An 8,976-nucleotide genomic window follows, 5' to 3' on the forward strand; every position below is an offset into this window, starting at 1 on the left:
AAAATTATTTTTTACTGTACACAAAAATAAATTCTAGGTGAATAAAATATGTATGTGTTTATGAATCTGAATGAAATTTTCTATGACTACCAGTACTGTGTCTTTATAAGCTAAAGAAAATATATTAAAAATTGTATAATGAGAAAAACAGCCCATTTAACTTCAATATATTTAACTTTAGAATGAAATAAACTAAATTTTAAAACAAAATAATAACTATTGAAATATTTTAAGTGGCTTTTGCAAATAATTAATACATCAATTATATAAAGAATTCATATAGGATACGAAGGGATCCTGGCTGTGACATCAGCTATGTATTACTTGCTAAAATTCATTTTGGCCAATCTAGATGCTCAAGCAATTGTTCCTCTTTTTTAATCACTGCTCCATGATATTCCTCTCAAAGATTTATTCTTGGCTGAAGAGGAAGTTTTTCTGAGTGAGAAAAAGATCCTTCTTTAGTCAGTTCTTCCACTTTACCATTCTCATTCTAGACTGCAAACAAGATTTCTAAATAACACACACAAACTGAAAAAAAAAAAAATCAATACCCGAATAGATTCATGAGAAAGAACATCAGGAAGTTGTTAATAAAACAGGAAACATAAATAATAATTCAATATATGGCATGCCTTTCAACCTAATAGATTAATAATCAAAGACACTAAAATCATAAGCTAGCAAACTAAGCTTTGTTTATCTTAACAGTTCTAGCTTTAATGTACATCTATGTTCTAATAAAATAATAAATTAAATTATTATGTAGATTCAGATGCTAGCATTCCAAATTGTATATAAAACTCCTTATTCTTTTTATCCTTCTTCATAAGGACTAGTTTGTGATATTTAATATAACACGTGACTGACATCCATTGTAAATTTATCTAATGATGTTATTTTATCATATTACTAGAATTAAAACCAGGATTTCTGGAACTCCTAATAGTCTTCAAATTTTCTCAGATAGACATAAACTACCACTTATTCCTTTCCACATATCAACTGTGAAATAACCGTCACAATGTAGCCACATTTTCATAGGAAGTTCTTTAAGTCTTCTAGAACATAGACTATGTAATATTTGTGAAACAATAATGGCATGATTGATATATCAAATCTTTATTTGAAATTCTCTTTATGAAATTTAAGTTTTAAGGTAAAAAAATTAGTGTCACGTTAATAAAATATTAAAACACTATAAGCATTCCATTAACTTGACACTGACTTTGTAATTATACAAAAAATGCAAGATGTCTTACATACTAAATGATTTACATTGAAAATAAGGGTTAAACTAAACACGTTTTGACATTACTAATTTTCTAGATCCTTCTTTTAGCATAACACAGATTACAAACATTTCTGATTACAGAATAGCATTGAGGTAGTAAACATCAGATGTATGGTCACCTAGTTATTAATATACCATACAAATATAAGCTTAATTTATTCTTTTGTTAAGGTCACCAATGTAATATATGCAAGTTAATCAAAAAAAATCAGCAAGGGATGTTAACAACTACTGAATCAGTCATTTCAGGGCAATCAGAGACAAAAGTCTCACCTGTCAGTGTAAGGGCAGGACACTTCATGCCCGGGGATCCCAGGGCCAAGGCAGGTATCTGGGATGGATAGCTTTTTAGCAGTTTTGATTCTGAGTGCTTGTTTGCATTAACAGCTTCTACTGACTCCAGAGCATTCATGTGGCTACTATTCTCAACACTTTGATGTGGGAAGTATTTTAGAAGGTGGAGATAGTGCTTTTTGCTTTGTCCATCTCAAAGATGAATTCTTGAAAGATATGGAGGAGCTTTAAGGAGCTGCAATCTGTTCTTACCACACCTGCTCTACAGAGACCTAGTTTGTTTCATCAGCACTCATGGAATTCATGACACAAAAAGCTGGTGTCCTTTGGGTGTGGCCAAGTTCCTGTGGAGCACTCTGAGACTCTAGCATTGGAGGCAATGGATCTTGTGGCTTCTTAGGTGGATCTGATGGCAGGAGTTTAGGAATTATATCACCCCTCATATAAGTCAGACAAGACTTACTTATTAGAAGTTTGAAGGGGCACTTGCAGATCGTTTCTTTGTTCTCATACTTCTTTGGAAAAAGCTAAAAATACTCTTATTTTCTTTCTCCTTCATATTGTCTGGGTTTGTGATATTGGGCAAGACTCTTTGTTAATATCTATTACCATTCTGTCCCCAGGAGTTTGAGGTCCCTAGTGCTGTCTTTTTCTACGAGGGTCTGAGGTGGTCCTTCTTCATTGAAGACACAAACTCTGACATCTGACTGGTGGAGAACCCTTCAGATAAGCTTTAGAATGAAAGAAAACTGTTGTGATGTGTAGATGACAACTGAGCATCAGCCCCATTAAGGTGAATAGCTTGCCAGGGTCACAGAGGTCATAAGCAGAGAGTCAAGGATTCCCGCCAGGCAGCCTGGTTACCACACGGTGAAGAGCCCTGGGCCTATCTGCTGGTGCTCTCCACAAAGCCACTTACTTTCTGAGCAAAGTCAGAGGAGCCTTCCTAGTTCTAAGAGTCTGAGATTCCATGATCAACCCCTTCCTCTTGAGTTTCAAGGTGTGGCTGTTAATGTGCCTTCCTCAGGTAAGCCCCAGGAGGTTTGAGACTGTCTTGCCATATATGACTGGAGAAAATTTAACTCTGAGATCTATCCCTGTGAACTCTGAGGGGCTGAGACAAGATTGCTGATAACCTGTGGTGACCCTCGTACATGTGAGAAAAAATACCTCTGAGGGGGTAGTGGGAAGTTAGGATGGGGAGCTTTTATATAAAGATATCTCTTCTGAGCTGAGGAAGTACAAAAGGGACCCCTTCTGGACTAAGACAGTTTTTATTTCACCCAGATTCAGGACTTTTGAGTTGTGTTAAATTGATTACTCCTTTCACTTTTCTCTATTATAAGTGCAGCGTTCTTTCTAATCCAAAACTTACTTTAAAATTACCTTTTCCACTTCCAACATCCCAATTATAGTATCTGTCTTAAAGATAATAAGATTCTTTACAACTGGCTGCAGATCAACTGCACAGCTTGGAGAATTAACTGATATCGTGCATATAGGAATATCAACATTATAGGTATACTGCCAGGAGAAGAGACTTGATAATATTCCCAGCAGAGAGATCAATGTCTTTTTCATGTTTTCTTTCTGTTCCATGATGAAAGTGGAGGGTTCTACAGAAACCTCAGCAAAAGAAACAAGATATTTGGTCGCAGCTGGAGGAAGTGGTGCACCAGCTGTGGGTTTTCTTTTCCTCTCTCTCACTGCTGAGGCAGCACGGATGCAGAAGGGTGAGGCGGGGTGAGTAGGGGTGGATGAGTGGGTAGGTACATCCTGTCATTGTGGGACTAAAACAGTCCAGCGTCCTGTTGGGCGCTGTGCCCACATTCTGGCGGGATCTCCTCCCACTCCTGGTGTCTGCACGCTATTGGTTCAGATCTCTAACTCAGACCCCCAATAGAGGAAGAAGGGACCGCTTCTCGGAACTCAGCCCAGAGCCTCCCCGCCCCGTGGGGGGAATTCCCAGTAGCCGATTGGAGATGCCAGGCCTTTATCTGCCAGAATCATTTTTCTGTGGGGATCCCAGGACCTAGTCCTCCTCCGCATCCTCTCCCCCCACATCCCATCACCACCCAGAAGTGGGGGCGAAGGTGGCTGCATCTGCTTGAGGGAGGCAGAAACGCTGGCTCTGGATTTCCATGAAATGGTGGTCACTTCTGATCCTGACAGAAGCAGTTTTGGGAAAGTGGTAGAAGAAAAAAAAATTATATATATATATATATATATATATATATATATATATACATATATATATATATATATACATATATATCTCCAACTGAGTTCAAGAGAGAAGAGTAAGTGAAGAGGGGAATTACAGATATCTCTTTTGAAGAGGTATTAAAAAGCATAATAATATCTGATAATTGTAATGGTAACGGGGCAAGCATATATTGTAGGGAGGAAGCAAGGGAATTAAAATGTAAATCAAGTCACATTCAGAGACAGCAGGATCAGCCCCGCAGCCAGGCCAGAAGGAGGCCTTCAGAACAAAGGAAGATTTCTACTGGGATCCCTAAAAACCCCTCCCCCACACCTCTGAAGGGGAAACAGGAACCAACAGAGTCATTCCCTATGGCTAAAACCATGGGGAATCTATGGATTCAAGGCTGGGAACTGCAAGCAGGCCTTTCAAGCTACATATTTTTACCCTTTCTTGCTAAATACCCTTTGCCTTCCTCACTGCTTGTCCATATCAAAGGAAATGGGAACCCTGAACACTCTGGGTACTTCTCCCTGTCCCTCTCACTCTCTGCCTCAGAGGAGACCACACTCTGTCTGTGGAATGTTCCCCTTTTCTAATAAACCTTCCTTTTGACTTCAACTTTGGCATATGTGTTGAATTCTTTTTATATTCTGCTCAAGGACCCTCTTCTCTTGGTGCAGGGCTTGGTCATTCTGCCCCACCCCCCACCCCCAACTCGGAATTTTGCCCTGTCCTGCATCAATTAGAGCTGTTTATCTTTAACCAGGGATCTCTTTTTCTAGACTTTGCTTTATGTCAACTTATTTAGGAGTTAAATCGGTCAGCTTGAAACCATTGATTGGTTTATTCACGCCAGAGAGCCAGGCTCTTAGGGAATAGGGCATAAAACAAGTGAATTTGGATGAACTGGCTAACAATGGAGAAAAATCTGATATGCACAATATTGTTGAAAAGGGTGAGCCAGGCAGAGGACTGCAGCATTGGAGTTTCAGAGTAGGTTACTAGAACCCGGGGAGAGAACACTGAAGGAATGGTGTTGAAGGGCAATAGAAAAGTACGCAACATTCTTCAGAATTTTGTTCAAGGTGCACCATGCTGACAGTCTTCTCATTTGCTTACTTGCATTTTGCCACCAGAGATCTCTGGAGCTCAGTGCTGTCCAAGAAACATGCTAATGGTTTCGAAGAAAGATGAAAAACGGCTGAAGGAAAAAACAATCTGTAAAGAAAAACATGCTGCGATGGTCACGATCCAGGATCCAAATGAACTGATGAGCACTTAAATACATGACTGAAAATGTTCATAGTCTATTAAACTAATTAGAAAAGTAACTTTCTTTGCTATTTCTTACTGTGATATAACAAAAACAAAGAATAATCCACTGTAAGGAGGGTATTTTGAGTCATTCATTGAGCAGTCACTTGCTTGTTGCTATTTTTGGTTCCTGCTAAACAAAAGACAGGTCTCTCTACTCAAACTGCTTACACTAGAGGGTGGCATGAGTTTACCTGAGAAAGTAGAGCCTGAGATGAATTTGAAGTAAGTAGGAATTAACCAGCAAACAGAATTTGAGTGGTTGAGTTGAGGGTGTGGAGGAAGAGGAGGAGGCCTCCCTGAGTAGTGGAAACTTTCTGTCTGATCACTCACTCATAGGCAACTCCTGAGTAGCTACTGTTGTATTATAATGAAAAAAAAAAACTGTAAAGCAAGTTTGGAAGTGTTTTTTTTTTTTTTTTTTTCAGGGAGAAGGAAGTCAAGAAAATTCCAAATAACCTTACACCCATATTTTCCTGACACAAAATTCCCTGCCTTCCTGCCCCACAGCTCCGGCCATAGAACTGTCTTCCTTTTCGTTTTTTTGTTTTTTGTTTTTTTCAGGAAATCCATTATATTCTGAAGGCTTTTTAACTCCATAGATCTATTAGATGAGGTATAACTGAATATCATCTCCAAGGCATCATAGGGGTCAATTAGCAAAACTACTATATTATTTTTTTCTTTCAAAAAACTGCCAGATACTTGCTCAGATACACTGTCAGAAATGCAGATGATTTAATTTAGCTTCTTCTCTTCTCATCAGCCAAGTTGTTTTAGTGTCTTACATAGTTTTTAACCTCTTAATTATCCTTAGCTTTAAGTTCCAGTACATCATTTCTTCAGTTTAATTTAATCACTTCTTTATTAAATTCATTAAAAATTTGTAACTATTATATATTTTTATTTCCAAAAGTTTTATTTAGTTATTTTTTTAATTGTTTTTGTTTTCATAGTCTCGTTCTTTACTTATGATTTCCATCATTTTGTAATACACTGTTTTAGATGTTATTTATGTGGTCTTGGGCTCTCCTGTTTAGACTCCTTCTGTTGGTTACTCCTGTTGACTCTCCCTGATGGTGCTTCTTTTTTTTTTTATTGTGAACTCAATTTACCTTTAGTGTGGAAAAATCGCTCCAGAAAATGTTTTTTGTAATTGAGGTAAAATTGTCATAGAATAAAATTAACTCTTTTCAAGTAAATAATTCAGTGATATCTAGTACAATCACAATGTTATACAGCTGCCACCCCTATGTAAGTTGAAAATATTTTTGTCATCTCAAGAGAAAACCACATACCCATGAAGCTGTTGCTCCCCCTTCCCCACCCTCACGCCCAGCCCATATCAACTGTCTATCTCTTCTGTTACACCCAGTCTCATCTATCTATATTTTTACCTATTCTGGATATTTTATATATATAGAATCATACAATATATGACCCTTTTATGTGTGGCTTCTTTCACTTAGTATAATGTTTTCAGGGGTTATCCACATTGTAGCATGTATTAGTACTCCATTCATTTTTATGGATAAATAATATTCCAACTCCATGATAGTTTGCATGTGTTTCTGCTTGTTGCCACAGGGTTATTAAAGGTTTAGCATGATTTTTCACATCGGTTTCATACCATGATATAACAAGAGCAAAAAAGAGGGAAAAAACAAAACACAACATCAGAAGCCAATTCCTCCTGCAGTGTCCTCTAGTCATAAGCTTAACATCAGCTCACTGCAAAGAAAAAAGCTGAGTATGGCCCATTAATGCAGAACAGATAACAAAAGCATGGATTATAGCTAAGACAAACTAAACTGATACCTGGCACAGACTCAGAATAACTGCCCTCTAATAGAGAGAAAATCTCTTTGAAAGAAAACATTTTAATTATGAGATAAAAGATTAAGGACATCTAGTCTTCCATATCACCTGAACCCAAATGACTTAGACATACCACTATATAATATTAAAATTCCAGTTTTAGTTTAAATGTCATTTTAACTATTTTTATTATTTGGGTATATCTGTTGTTTATAGATGCTAATAAGGTAGTATTTCAAGTTTATTAAGGATTACCCAAGATCTTTGCTAGTAGCTCCTTCCCTTCCTTACTCTACCATTATAGTCAATCATAAAACAAACAAACAAACAAACAAACAAAAAACCCTGCATGTTTTCAAAGTAGCAAAACCATAGGAGCTATCTCTTTTCTTGGTCACCAACATTGTATAGGAGAAAGCTAATGATTTTTCATTCTATTCTACCTACTGTTTTACTCAGTTTCTACATGGAGGTCCCTACAATGAACAGAAGTTATTATTTCAACATGTTTCAGTTTGCACATAACAGTAGTTTTTACAGCAGCAATTACGACCAAACATTATATGCATTTTTGCTTCTTTCACTATTTTTCTTTTTTCTCTCCTCCCAAATAAGCTTCTGAGGCCTCAATAAATAGTATGGTGTTCTCCACACTGGCCCCAAAACCCCTGTGGTTTAAGCCCAGTGATGATATTACATGTACTTTATAAGTTCTTCAGATGTTTCCTCTTCTCTATTTTCTTTATTATGCCCTTCTAGCACTCCTAATAGAGGAATGTTTGAGTTTCTTTGATCACCCATTCTCTTGATTTTTTTTTATATTTGTCAACACTTCATACTCTTCCTTCTGCATTCTCAGTGATATGGTCCACCCAACCTGCTACTTTACAGTTTCGTCAGCTGGGTTTTTATACTTAGTTTTTCTATTGAGTATATTTCAACAATAACGTTTGTTGTTTTCGAGATTATAATTAGATTCTTTTCCTACTGTGTTTGTCTATTTTATGTCAGACTTCTTTATCTCCTCAAGAATAATAAATATAAATATTTTTAAGGGTTTTTTTTTGAGGCAATGAGGCTGCTTTGTTTATTTTAAAAATTATTCTATTAGCTCTATTTCCTCAGATGCTAATTTATTTTATTGATGGAAATTGCAGACTTTCTTTAATGTTGTTGATCTTCTTCATACATTTGGTAATTTTTAATATATATTCATATCCTGGGATGAAATGGCTTCCTGGCGAGGCAATTTCAGGATTGCCTGAGTTTTTTCATTCAGCAGGCTTACCTACAAGCCTGCAGTCTTGCCAATGCTTAATTTAGCCTTCTTGGCACCCACATGAGGTATGATTTCTTTGCAAGTCTCTACCATTTGATTAAAAATGTTGAAGGTAGAGTAATGTAAATATTTATTTGACTCCTTCAAACAGTAACACATCTTCACAACGTAAGGTCATCGGTGAAAATAGGAACTTTCTGTAACCTGAGGAATAGTAGAGAGAAGGGGAGGCAGCCACTCTGTCCACTTCTGTTGAACAGAGTATGCACAAGTAGGAAGTGGTAACTACATCTGTGCCTCATGAACTATAGAATAAACTACCAGTCACAAAAAGTTCCATAATTTCTTCAGTAGTAGGCTAAGACCTGAAGCCCAAAATGAGTTTGCTTCTATTATTAGTGTTCAACAAATAGAATAAAGCTAAAATAGAGCTTTCATAAACTAATGTAATGTTAACTCACTTGCATGGAATAACAGATCTCAAGGCTAAAAATCATATTTTTGTAAAGTGACTGTGTGGAGAAACACTGTCACTCTGGGCTTATGGGAAAATTAGATTGCCTTAGCCATGTTTGATACAAGGTTATCTAATTGAAATTTTTTTCTAAGTAAACCATTGTCTGTGACCAAATGTTGATACGAGGAAAAAAAAGAAAAGAAAATTAGTTTTTAAGAAAACGCAAGAGCCTGCCATACACTATCTTGATTTTTACATCATATGTCAATAAATGAGAATCAATATTTTTATTAAAAAACAATGACTAAAAT

The sequence above is a fragment of the Rousettus aegyptiacus genome, unplaced genomic scaffold (assembly GCF_014176215.1).
Source record: "Rousettus aegyptiacus isolate mRouAeg1 unplaced genomic scaffold, mRouAeg1.p scaffold_m13_p_2, whole genome shotgun sequence".
Classification (NCBI taxonomy): Eukaryota; Metazoa; Chordata; class Mammalia; order Chiroptera; family Pteropodidae; genus Rousettus; species Rousettus aegyptiacus.